This window comes from Bos mutus, chromosome 1 (genome assembly GCF_027580195.1).
Source record: "Bos mutus isolate GX-2022 chromosome 1, NWIPB_WYAK_1.1, whole genome shotgun sequence".
NCBI lineage: Eukaryota > Metazoa > Chordata > Mammalia > Artiodactyla > Bovidae > Bos > Bos mutus.
Window position 1 is genome coordinate 153,449,759 of NC_091617.1, and position 14,054 is coordinate 153,463,812.

At 45.5% G+C, this 14,054-nt stretch overlaps 1 protein-coding gene across 3 annotated transcripts in view; it reads left to right on the plus strand.

The window, feature by feature from the left end:
• RUNX1 (RUNX family transcription factor 1) overlaps positions 1 to 14,054 on the plus strand; it is a 273,843-nt gene that overhangs the window by 20,803 nt on the left and 238,986 nt on the right. The window lies entirely within an intron of this gene.

Sequence of the window (14,054 nt, forward strand, 5' to 3'; positions counted from 1 at the left end):
TAAAGAGTTTGAAGCACATGGTACTGTCAGTCTGAATCTTTCCAGTGCCTGATTTTGAATAATCCATTTTCCTTCCTTTTTTGTAAAGGGATTGTTAGCAGGTCTTTGATGAGGCTCTTGAAATCTAGAAAATAGATAATCAAAAAGACCAGCTAATAACTGATCCAAGGACCTACAAATCACTGACGATTTGGTCAAACGTTTCAAAACTCCCAAAGCACATTCAGTTTCACTTTTGTACACTCTATTTTCAAGTCCCTTCTAGAAGGATATTTCTTCATGCTGCTCTACACAATTTCCATCACACCCCAAATTTCTGGTAGCAGGATCATTAACCTAACTGGGCTGTTGATCAGTGGAGGGAAATTATTGTGCATGTTATGAGTGCTGGGACATGTACCCACGGTGGGTGCTGGGTATTAGAGCAGGTCTCCCCATATCCCCACACAGACATGAATGGACATGATCTGTGTTTGCTCCCTGAAGCAACAGGGATACCAGAGTGATGCTCTGATGACCAAGTCTTCTAGGATACCCATTGAAGGATCATGCAAAAGACCACATTCTAGTTCTGGCTGGTGTTTATTCAGTCCATGGAGCTACTGTAGCACCCACTGAAATGTTATCAATAATTCAAAACTTTCTGTTCATGGAAGCATTCTCCTAGAGACTAAATTCTTGGAGACAGAAGCTTTTCTCATTCTCATTTTTCTCTTTATTCCCAATACATGGCAGTGTGCAGGCACTCAACAAATGTTGGATGGATGGATAGATGAACTGAGGGGTGGACCGATGGATGAATAGATGGATGGACAGATGAGTAGATAGAACATTGGAGCTCCATCAGCCTTGTACTTACTGCTGAGCTGTAGAAGCCCCAGTGGGTATAACAAAAGAGTCCACAAGTGACCATTTAACCCTCCACAGCATATTTGAACTCCTACACCTGATTCTGTACCCTGGTCACATGCTCTGTACAACCACGGCAGGGAGCAAGTAACTAGGACCTCCACCCAGACTTGGTTCCCCCTTAAGACTTGTAATCAGCTAAGAACAGGAAGGAGTGTGTGGGCATATTGGAGCAAAGAAGAGCAGGTGGCAGGGGCTGGTTCCACTTCTGTTCAAAGAGTGTCGAGCTAGAAGTCCTATGGATGTTCCTCGTGGGAGGCTAGGCAAGTGTAAGAAGAAGCATTAAAAAATGCTATGTAGCCAAGGAGTTTGTTTCTGTTCCTGTGCTTTAAATAGGATACATATGTGTAAAGAAGAATGCCCATGACCAAGAGAGTCATAATCACAGGACTGAAAATGAGGTCCAGTCCATTTCCCACTGTGTTACCTCTACAACAGCAAAGATCAGAAAAGATGCTCTGTATTCTGTCATCTGCTCTAAGAAATTTTAAATGGGAAATCTTAACTATCTCTTTTCCTGTTCGGAAGAGGGAAGTTTTGGAACATCAGAAACAGCGGGGGATAACACACAGTAGATTTTGTCTGAAGTTCTAGGGCTTGGCTGTCTTGGTAAAGTCAGGGATTGGGCATGCATGTGGACTGTCCTGCTGGACCTCAGACCCATTGTGCCCAGTACCACGTCTTATATCCTTCAACTGATTATTGTTGTGTAGTTGTTCAGTCGTGTCCGATTCTTTGCGACCCACCAGGATTGTAGCCAGTCAGGCTCCTCTGTCTATGGGATTTTCCAGGCAATAATATAGAGTAGGTTGCCATTTCCTTCTCCAGGGGATCCTCCTAATCAAGGGATCAGACCAGAATCTCCTGCATTAGCAGGTGGATTCTTTACCATCTGAGCCACCAGGAAAACCCATCTGTCAATTTAGGGGAGCATTATCTTCAGGGAAATGTTGGGCAGCTGATGTTGTATTATGTGGCTTCCCCTTCCATTCCAAGACTTTGGGCACCTGTTGAATTGTAGGGCCTGGTACTGCAAATCACCCCTAACCATTCCCCAAAAGTCCCTCTGTACATAAATCCCCTTTAGCCAAGCCTGAACTTTGGGCACGTGGAAACACCCAACTTTGTCCATATGCCATGTCTGTGCAGGAGAGGAATTCCCTGAAGGTTAGACCTCATTCTTTGTTCCATTCAAGAATGTTCCTTAGTGGATCTTCTGTTCAAATAAATGCCTTCTTATCTTTGTAACTGGCATACTTTTCTTTAACATTTGGTCTCCTGGTTCCTTCCTCATGGGTTTGTTTGTTCAGATCCTTTCTTTTATTGAGATCATATGTAGGGAACTTCTTGGCAGAGTAGTCCCTCCTCCTTACTTCTCCTATCTTCTTCTCTATGCCTGTCACCTTTGAATATCTTAAATCAGTGGTTCTTAACTGGAGAGAGAGGGTGAGAGGTGTGGGGGTAGTTTAGTCCCCAGGACACATTTGGCAATGTCTAGAGACATTTTGGGGCTTCCCTGTTTGCTCAGCTGGTAAAGAATCTGCCTGCAATGCAGGAGACCTAAGTTCCATCCCTGTGTGGTCATGGCTGGTGGGGAGTAGCAGAAGTAGAATCCATGGGGTAGAGACCAGAGGAGCTACTGAACATCCTTGACGGCACAGAATATCCTCGCCATCAACAAAGAATTTGCTTCTGTTGTTTAGTCACTAAGCTAAGTTGTGTCCAACTCCTTAGCGACCCCACGGACTACAACATGCCAGGCTCCACTATCTTCCAGTATCTCCCAAAGTTTGCTCAAATTTATATCCATTGAGTTCGTGATGCTACTGAATCATTTCATCCTCTGTCGCCCCCTTCTCCTCTTGCCTTCAATCTTTCCCAGAATCAGGGTCTTTTTCAATGAGTCAACTTTTCATATCAGGTGGCCCAAGTATTGGATAATCAGGTCCCACATATGAACAGTTGAGAAATCCAACCACCAAAATGATGGTTGTAAAGACATATTTCTGCCCTTTATTCCCTTTTAGCATTTTACTTTCTAAAAAGTGCAACCCTCCTTGCTTTTTGAAATTGGGAAAATGACTGTGCCTTTAGAACAGGTATGTGTCAAAGGGTAAATGGGGAACCTGTGAGGCCTTAGAAATTATGTCACTTTGGGATCTCCAAGGACTTTCTTGGTTCAGGATCCACTGTAGGCATCTTAATATTATAAAAAGGAATTCTAATATGTTTTCTATGTGGAGGGAGGAGTTATTACTGTAAAGAGATGATCTGGAGACTATCATAAGGACTTTGAGTATCTAAGGAAAAGGAAGAAGACAGAAGAGAACTGAGTATGAAGAGTCATACTGAAGGGACATTGAACGTGAAAGTGTTAGTTGCTCAGTCATGTCCGACTCTTCACGACCCCATGGCCTGTAGCCCGCCAAGCTTCTCTGTCCATGGGATTCTCCAGGCAAGAATACTGGAGTCAGTAGCTACTCCCTTTGCTGGGAGATCTTTCTAACCCAGGAATCGAACTCAGGTCTCCCACATAGAATGCAGATTCTTTGCCATCTGAGCCACCAGGGAAGAACCCAAAAAAATATAAGCTGCCATTTGTGACAGCATAAGTGTTAGTCACTTAGACAGGTCTGACTCTTTATGATCCCATGGACGACAGCCCAACAGGCTCCTCTGTCCATGGGATTCTCCAGGTAAGAATACTGGAGTGGAAGAATACTGAAGCCCCTTTCCAGGGCTTCCCAACCCAGGGATCAAACCCAAGTCCCCAGCACTGCAGGCAGATTCTTAACCATCCGAGCCACCAGGGAAGCACTGAGAGACCCCAGAGCAGAGGCTGGAAAGAGGAAACCAGGAGAAGGAGTTCTCGGAGCAGAGTCAGGGGCACTATCACCCTGAGGTTGACCAGATGCTGACAGGGCTGGGTCTGAAGCCTGAGAAGCAAGGTTTTCCTACAGAGGTTAGAAGATTCCCTTAAGAGAGACGCTATGGACTGGAGGGCAGCAGCAGGGTGGGCCAGGAAAAGCAGTGGGTCTGAGGCTAAGATGATGGTAAAGGTGTGGGAAGCAAGGAATGGCCTAGAACACGAGGAGACATTCACTCACACTTAGGCTAGGGAGCAGGGAACCAGGGGTTACTGGAAGCTGCTGGGGGCTAGAACCTCTCAGCAGTCTCTGCACATCGTTGCAGCGCCTTGTGAACTATTATTGTTAGGCTGACTTTGAAGATGAAAACATGGAGGCTCAGGATTTAGATAATGAAAACCAGCATTACGGAGCTTAGAAAGGTTAAGAAAGAAAAACCAGATTTCATGACCAGGAATAACCCTGGCCATGTCAGGATTAAAACAGAGGTATGCTTACAGCTTTCAGCTAAATCATTAAATTACTACCATTCTCTCAATCTATATGTCATACACTGCAATCTCTTCCAGCTTGAGCTTGGAGTTGGGCTATTGGCCACCACCAACAGGACAAAATAAAAAGATCAAGAGACAGTGGGGAGAGGCCACCTAAGAAATCTAGCAATGGGGAGTGGGAGTGAAAAGCAAACAGCCACCCCTTGGATCATAGATTTAATAGTCTAGATTTCAAGTAGAACAGAAACTATATTAACAAAAGGAAATTCCTTCCGCAAGTCACACAGCAGACAGATGAGCAAGGGCCCACATTCCCTTTTTCTCACTTCCTCTGTGTCTTTTGTGACCATAAAACCAGATTCTCGATGCTCTCATCACCCTTTCCCTTCCCAGCTCCTTTGATCCTGGGTCCTAGGGGGCCAGGTTTATCACACACGGTAAAACCTGTCAGTAATGACCCATCAGTAAATTTACTGAACACGTGAGGGGTGTGGGTGACCATGTTGACAAAGTGGCCTGGAATGCAAAGATCGTATGGCATGAAACATCTCTCCAGAAGCTTAGTGTCCAGAGAGCGGTGCAAAGCCAAGCATCAGAAATAGGCAGTGAACAAAAGGAGGAGGGAACAACCCAGCCCAACCCAAGAGTCATCACAGAGCAGGAAAAGAACTGATTGCTGAGTGAGAAATCGCGATCTGAGGAGGGCTCAGAGAGGAAGAATTTTCTTCTCATTTTATACAGAGCTGGGAAGATGGAGGAGATGAAAAGAAGGAGACAGCCGTTAGAGAGGGTCAAGGAGCGCTCACGGGCAACGAAGAGGCCACTTCAGTGCACAGGTGAACAGGGAAACTGAAGGCAGAACTTTGAACGCTGCCGTAAGACTGTTGGACTTGAACTTGCAGACCAGGCAGTACATCAGAATCCCCTGGAATGTCTGTTAAAATGCAGATTCCTGGATGCCGTGAGAAATAAGATTCAAGGACCCAAGAGTCTGCATTTTAACCGCCCTGTAATCTTAGTCATACTTTGAAAAATACTCGGCAACAGGGAGCCCTTGACTGGTTTTGATGAAGTCAAAATGGAATCTTCATGAAATTTCAGGGCTTAGCAAAATTTAGCAGAAATTTTTTTCCACATCTGACAGCACCACCTTTGGCAGGACCTACACATTCTAGATTGTGAGCCCTCTCTTGCCATCTTATGCACATACTGTGGATTTCCTAGTCCAGTCTCTCAAAATCCAAGTCTTAGTGCTAATTCAATGTGACTCAAAAATATACTTTATAGAGCATACCGCAAGATCCTAAAGGAAGTCTGAGATCAAGTTGGGTCTAGAATATTCAAATATGGGCTCCAAATTCTTACTACTACCCAAAAGTACACAGCTTCTGGAAAATGTGGACATTCGTTGAATTCCAACTGTGACATGTAAATGTTTCCATCAATAGGAAACCGTGACTAAGCTGGGTTGGGAGGTTATGTTTTGGCATCTCACCCTCGGGCTTTCTCGATAGCTCAGTTGGTAAAGAATCTGCCCGCAAAGCAGGAGACCCTGGTTCAATTCCTGGGTCGGGAAGATCCACTGGAGAAGGTATAGGCTACCCACTCCAGTATTCTTGGGCTTCCCTTGTGGCTCAGCTGGTAAAGAATCCGCCTGCAATGTGGGAGGCCTGGGTTTGATCCCCTGGAGAAGGGAAAGGCTACCCACTCCAGTATTCTGGCCTGGAGAATTCCACAGACTGTACAGTCCATGGTGTCGCAGAGTCGGACACGACTGAGCAACTTTCACTTCACTTTCATCCCCCCTCTAACTCTAGGCTCAGAACATCATCTTTCCTAAATCCCTGAAGGTGTTGCCTATTAGGACTGAAGAAATCTCTTGGCTCATTCAAGCTTCCCTTCCCTCTGGAACACAAAGGAAGTTTCTTCTCCATTAGCAAGGTGGCCAGTGTTAAACCCAAGCCACAGTAATAAATACAGCTGGGCTGAAACTGGATGACCTGCATTAGGGTTCTTTCTAAATGCAGACTCCTCTGCATGTAACTTGGAGCCTATACAGAGACTGGCGACAAGAAATGCACGGAGAGTGACAAGATAGCAATCTCCCAGAGCCTGGCCATTCGAAGTGTGGTCTTTGGACCAGCATCACTGGGAGCGGGGTTTAAAAGTGCAGACTCTCAGATGGGGGCCCCAGACCCGCAGCCACCAGAGTCTGCAGGTTTCACAAGAGCTGCACGTGACTGGCATGCACTTTCCAGTTGGCTTGCAAATGAAAATTTTCCTGCAGATTACAGTTTAAGTAACACCATCTTTTCTGTCTCCAACCTATGCCCCCCCCCATTTGGGCTTCTCTGCCTCGGGGTGCTTGCAGAGCAAGACTGGGCAGTGGAATCAGTTGCAGGGAGGGGCGGGGTGGCGGAGGGAAGGTGGGTTGCACTTGCTCCAGCCTCCTGGTCCTCCTTGAAGTCCTCCCAGCCGCTGCACCTGCAGGGCTGTCGCCTCTCTGGGAAGCCCCTTGAAGTAGAGACACTCCACCCCCACCCCCCACCCCGCCCCAGGCCTTGCCTGTAGGGTGGGGTTGGACTACCTCTTTTCTCTCAAAGAGCCTGGGATGCTGACAGCCTCAGATGGAGGCATCCTGTTTGTCGAAAAATAAACCGGCAGTTAAAGCAGGGTTGCGAGAGCGAGAAAACCACAGGCCTGCGCGCCGCTGATAACGCGCGGGCGGGCAGCTTTTGCAGAAGTTCCGTCGCTGCAGCGCGCAGCGCGCCAGGGCCCGCGCCACCGCCTCCTTTCCTGTCTCTGCCGCTCGCGTCCTCGCCGTTTCTGGCTGTTACCTCTGCTCCCGCTCTTTCAGTTACTTCACTCGTTTTTTTTTTTTTTTTCTAAAGGATCCCCTCGCTGCCGCGCGACGAGGGATGGAGGGACTACTCTCCCGGCGGAGGGGTGTGCAGATTCACACGGGAGCCCGAAATGTACAAGCTGTCGTGCAAAAGACAGTTTTAGGAGAGACGGAAGTTTCTCTTTCCCCTGCAGTATGGCATGCTTTGACCTGGCTTTTAAAAAGCAGGACAAAGAAAAGGCGATCCAGATAAGACCCAAAGACCTAAATCTTGTATAAAAGAGGAATAACAGAAGCAAATTTGAAAATTTTTCACCCAAGTCCAACATCCAGATTGTTCTCTTGCTTGGAGCAGGCTAACCTGGCCTGATTCCCTGCGGTGAATAGCTAATTACCAATCTTCCCCTTTTGGGGGATATTAAAAGCTCTTTCCCCCTTCGCCTGTTATCAGATAAGCAAAGCAGATGAGAAGTCGGTGGGTAACCACAGGTACAACCACAGGATTCGCTGGAAACCAAACGACTTGACCCTCCAAGGCAAGGGTGTAATTGAGAAGTAACCTGAAAAGAGGTTCGCACAAGCTGTAAAACTCACTGTTCTCAAGTCAGTCACTGGGACTTCTCTGAGCTTCAAAAGGACAACCCCTCCCCGCTCACACACACACACACACACACACACACACACACACACACACACACACGCAGAAGAACATTACCAGCCACAGAAGACAGCTCCTACTGGGGCTAACTGAGAATCCAGCAGAAGGAGACCACAGTGCTTTCAAGGGGTCCTGATTATCCGCTGGGGCGGCTAGCTACCGTGAAGTTTCAAATTTACTTCTGCTATTCTTCTTTGTCCCAAAAGGCAGGCTAGAAACAGACCACACCCGTTCATTAATGTTGCAGTGTTCCTGATGAGCAACTATGCTGGGTGAATAAGAATCTACCTATTTTTAAGGATTTCCCGAGAGGTCTGTCATTTTCCATTTCCTCCCGAGAAGCTTCTTCCGGTTTTCTTCTGTTGAGCAGTTCTCCACAGGAAATCAGTCCTCTGACCTCTTACTAGGGAGCTCCTGTTCCCATTTCTGTGACCTTTGTTCTTTAATCTCAGGTGTGGCCTCCTGTGGTTGAAGCTCTTTTATTTTTTTTGTTTTTTGGTTTTCCTTTATTTATTTAGTTATTGACTATCAAAGAAGAAAACAAATATTTTTTTGAGTACCGTTTACTTTTGCTTTTTTTTTTTTTTTTTCGGGGGGGGAACTCACTCTTAATATATCTTTTTTAAAAATTGATAAAGTTTTAATTGGAGTATAATTGCTTTACAGTGCTGTGTTAGTTTCTGCTGTACAACAGTGTAGATCAGCTATATGTATAATATATCCCCTCCCTCTTGAGCCTGCCTCCCGCCCCACTAGGTCCTCACAGAGCAGAGCTAAGTTCTTTGTGCTATACAGCAGCTTCCACTAGCTGTTTCATCTTTTATTTGATCCAGATAAATAGAAGGCCCTATGCATTCTGGCCGATCTAGGTATAGACAATTAATTCAACTGGTACGATGAAATAAAGGAGTGAAAACTCAAGTCAAAGGATGGTTGATTCTTAGGGATAAAGGAGAGGTTGAGATGGGCTGACGTGAGCCAGGTAAGATTGATGAGATACAGTCTGATGGGGATCATTGGCTGTCTCCTAAGACTGATTTAGGTCATAGGAGGAGCTGGGGGGAGGGGGTAATACTGCTGCTCACGTGGGAATGGCCAATGGAGAGCTCTGAATACACTTAAGGAGGAACTTTCTTTTGTGGGCAATTGCCCAAATTGATGCGTGATTACTTTTGTTACTTTGCAGACCTCAGTGATGGCCTAAATGGGCTTTCTATCTCATTTTAAAATGATCATAAACAGATGAATACAAAGATGGTGACTAGAAAATAATAGATCTGATTTTAACTATGTATTCTGGAATTTGCACATCTATAATTGCAGTGTCCTTCAAAGTAGTCCCCTGGGGGAAGTATACCATCATTCCAACAGCTGCCTTATTATTTTAAGCCTTTCGGAAGCTACTTTTATGAAATGATTTTCAGGGCAGTTTATTGGTAAAAGCAAGTAAGATAATCTCATGACTTTTAGATCCACCTCATTTTTGACCCAGACAAGCATTACCAGGCTTCATTAGCTACCTGATTTATCACTAGTTTCTGGATTAAATGGCTTCTGGATGTTTCTAAAGATCAAATCCATTGCCGATGTTCCAGACATTGTGGTCAATCCAGAAAGTATGCTCCATTCTCCTCTGAAAAAAAGAGTTCTACTGGATGCTGAGAATTTCAGCATCACCAAAATATAATGTAAAATTGAACGAGGCAATATTAAAAAGTCAGCTTTAACTTACAGCCACACCTAATTAAAAAAGAAAACAGAAACCAAAAAATAACCACTCTGATGCACTAATGGCATGATGTAGTTCCTTTGCTCTTAGGTTTCTTGCACTGGTAAGGAACTTTACCGTATAACTGATCATCCCTATTTAAAAAGTTAAAAGAACAAGATGCAGAAAGTGCATTGAAATTCTGTAGTCTTTGGGGGGAATGCTAAGCAATCAACTATTACCCAAGACATGTTCTACTTATTAATAGGAAGCTGATGACTACATTGTGCTGTATCAGGGTATTGGTTTGGCTGCTGTAACAGAGAGGTTCCAAATTACTGGGCTTCAACAAGATAGAAGTGTGCTTCTCTCTCTGTTATAGAAGTCTCGGTACATTGGTATGGGATCTTCATAATCACAAGAAACAAGGTCTCTTCCCCTCTAACATGTGGTTCTTAACTTATGGCTCAAAATGGCTTCTCTAGTCCCCAATATCACATCCACATCCCAGCCAGAAGGAAGAAAGAATATGGAAGGAAAAGATCTATCCTTTCCCTTTAAGACCAGGTTCAGAAATTTGCCACAACACTCCTGCTCACAATCCACCATCTAAGCAAACACCCAGGGGCCACCTTGCTGTAAGGGAAGCTGGGAAATGTGGTCTTTTGCTGGGCAGCTATATGCCAAGCTAAATATATGTTTGTATCTATTCACATTTAGTATATTAATGCATATTTATATTATGTAAAACAGTTAATTTAAGTATATAATATATAATAACATAATAAAATATTTAATATGTAGCTATATTACTATATTATTATATAAAATATAATTGTTTATGTTTAGTCACTAAGTTATGTCGCCTGTTTTGTGACCCCGTGGACAGTTTCCTCTGTCCATGGGATTTCCCAGGCAAGAATTCTGGAGTGGGTTGCTATTTCCTTCTCCAGGGGATCTTCCCGACCCAGGGGTAGCACCCACGTCTCCTGCATTGGCAGAAGGATTCTTTAGACTTCAGGAGCCACCAGGGAAGCTGTATAACTGTATTAACTCGACCCCATGAACTATACAGTTCATGGAATTCTCTAGACCAGAATACTGGAGTGGGTAGCCTTTCCCTTCTCCAGGGGATCTTCCCAATCCAGGGATCGAACCCAGGTCTCCCGCATTGCAGGTGGATTCTTTACCAGCTGAACCACAAGGGAAGCCTAATAATATAATAGAAATAGTTTAATGCATAGATTTTAAATATGTTAACATATGATTTTAATATGATCATTGTAATAATGTATCTTATTAATATAACATATTAACATAATAATATAATACATATCAGCATCTACTATATAAAGATGTAGCTAGTATATTTATATTTTGGATGTCATCTATATATTATCTACATGTACAAAAGGAGCAGTCTGACATCCCAGAGCTTCTGACACCCATGGGTGCTCCCCTAGTTCTCTCTCCAGCACTCTCAGCAGTCCCCCACTGTGGACCAAGTGATTCTGGCCTAATTCTGGAGCATCACCCCCTCTACCTTTTTGCCATCCGCAAGCTTCTGTCCCATTGACATCTAGATGAGTTTGCGTGTGGGGAGCACCTAAGAGATAAAGTAGCAGTGCTCAACCAGGACACAAAGTTCAGGAAAAGCCTGTCTGGCCCCCAGGACCCTCGGCCTCGCTGTGGGAAGGCAAGCCAGGTCACTGGCAGCTCACTACTTACCATGTAGCGTTAGATTCAGCCCATCTGCCCACCACACTGGACGGGCAGGACCAAGAATCCCAGAAGGAGAAGGGAAACCTCTGTGGGTGAAGACAGGCCTCGTCTTCCTACAGCAAGGACGGATGGGTTTCAAACCTGTCACGCCTGACATATCTCACAGAAGTAGCTTGCAAATAATCAGGAATTTTGCCTGCTGGGAGTGTAAACACAGCCCTCATTCAAAATGAACTTACATAAGCTTGGAGTTCAACCACTTCTAGGATGACATATATAATACAATGCTCAAAATTTGTGGCTGCCAGATTATTTTACTATGGTTTACGGTCGTCTGCATTTGAGGTCATTTACACCTGTGATCTCTGAATGGTGGAAACATGATGTCACGGACGCTGCTATAGTAGGGAGATGGTGCTGATGGGTGATTGCTGACATCTACAAAAACCCTGCAGGCATTTTGTCCTGGGGAGCTGCTGTTGTATGTAAAATGTAAATAATTTACCTATTGTATATGCATGTTTTCTATTTATAGTAAACCAGCTGCAGGCTGTCCTTGACATCAAATGCATTTCAGGCCATTCTGGGTGGGTCTGAGAGGACCACAGACTCCATCAAAAGCAAGGCCAAGAAGGAATCTCTTTGTTCCTAATTCTCTAATTCTCAACCATCTAATTCACAACCCCAATTCTCACCATCCCTTGATTGCACACACCCAGTACACACCCCTCCACTCCATTTATCCTATTCAAAGACCAGCCACGCTTCTATCTTCAGTGCTGTGCACAAACCACAGGACTGCCAGGCAGCTCCCTCAGGAAAGTTGCTATTACCCACAGGTCACCTCTGCCACCCCTGAATCTGTGCCCAGTACAAATTAGACAAATGATGATCCCTCAGCAAATTGCTTTTGATACTTAAGTTGTTGTTGTTCAGTTGCTCAGTTGTGTCTGACTCTTTGCAACCCTGTGGACTGCAGCACCCCAGGCTTCCCTGTGCTTCTGTATCTCCCAGAGTTTGCTCAAACTCATGGCCTTGGAATTGGTGATGCCATCCAACCATCTCCTAGCATCAGGGTCTTTTCCAATGAGTTGGCTCTTCTATACTTTGGTAGAAGACATCCAAAAATAAAAACATGCATTTTTCACTGAGTCCCATGTTAGTGTTAGGGTTTTGTTGCTGCTGTTCAGTCGCTAAGTCATGTCCCGCTCTTTGTGACTCCCATGGACTGCAGCACGCCAGGCTCCTCTGTCCTCCACTATCTCTTGAAATTTGCTCAAATTCATGTCCACTGAGCTGGTGATGCTATCTAACCGTCTCATCCTCTGCCACCACCTTCTCCTTTTGCCTTCAACCTTTCCCAACATCAGGGTCTTTTCCAGGGAAAGGGGGTTAGGAGACCATTCTTCACCTGCTCCTGGAGCTCTTTGGGCTTCCCAGGTGGCTCGGATGGTAAAGTGTCTGCCTGCAATGTGGGAGACCCGGGTTTGATCCCTGGGTCAGGAAGATCCCCTGGAGAAGGAAATGGCAATCCACTCCAGTACTGTTGCCTGGAAAATTCTATGGATGGGGGAGCCTAGTAGGCTACAGTCCATGGGGTCGCAAAGAGTTGGACATGGCTGAGCATTTCACTTTCTTTTCCTTCTGGAGCTCTTGCCAGCCTGTAACATGAGCACTTCCATCCTCTTGGAAACATGGAGATAATGGCTCTGACCTTCCTATTCCCTCCATTCCCCCTCCCCTGTGGGAGGAGAGGTGCATTGGATGAGAGCCCTTGGGACCAGGCTGCCTGGAATGGGTACTTGTCCTTTGGCTTTGGTCTCCTGGGATGCTGCCCCAAGCGGGCCAGCCTTCCAGAACACCTACTCCTTGTCTAACTACCGCTCACTTCAGGGCTCAGCAGGGATGAGGAATTCAGGCCCCCATGGCTGGCTTCCTGGGTCCTTAGGGGTGCTTTCCCATGATCCACACTCGGGCACAGACCACAGGAAAGCCCGCTGGACTCCTGGTCTCAGCAACAAGCCCCATCCTCCAACCCATCTCCACAAGCAAAATGATAACACCCCTGATGTTTCCACTGGATTTTACGGTCTATTTCTCAGGGACTTTAGAGTTTGAAGTGGGGAGGGCAGTACTGATTGAGTTGGCATATTTCTATCATTCTGTGTGCTCAGTTACTTCAGTCATGTCTGACTCTTTGCAACACACTGGACCGTAGCCCACCAAGCTCCTCTCTTCAAGGGATTTCTCCAGGCAAGAATACTGGAGTGGGTTGCCATGCCCTCCTCCAGGGGATCTTTCTGACCTAGGGATCAAACCCTTGTCTCTTGCATCTCCTGCATTGAAGGTGGATTCTTCATTACTGAGCCGCAAGGAGGTACACCCACAAATACACAGAATATCCCTTAGTGCCCCATTTACATGACTGTGTTTTGGGGTTTCTGTGGTTGTTGCTTACCTCACAAATAGCAAACAAACAAAATTTCCCCAATATTACTGCCTAGAAGGTTAGGACCATCTCATTTAGTTACTTCAGTTCCTAAATGTTATGTAGTGCTTGTAATATGCCAGGCCTTGTTCTAATGACTGCAAATGAGAACTCATGTCATCCTCAGAGCAATCCACATGGTAGATACTGTTGTGAACCCTGTTTTACAGATGAGGAAATTGAGGCACCGATTAGTGCCCAGGGTTTTGAGTTCCAACTCACACAGGCTGTCCCCTGGGTTCGAGTTCACCTGCCTAAGTGTAGCCCTAACCCCTAGGACAAGGTACCCAGGGGGTTCTGCCAGCCATGGAGCTGTCTCTCGAGAAAAGCCACATACGTTCCCAACTCCCCCACGGTTGTTCCCCA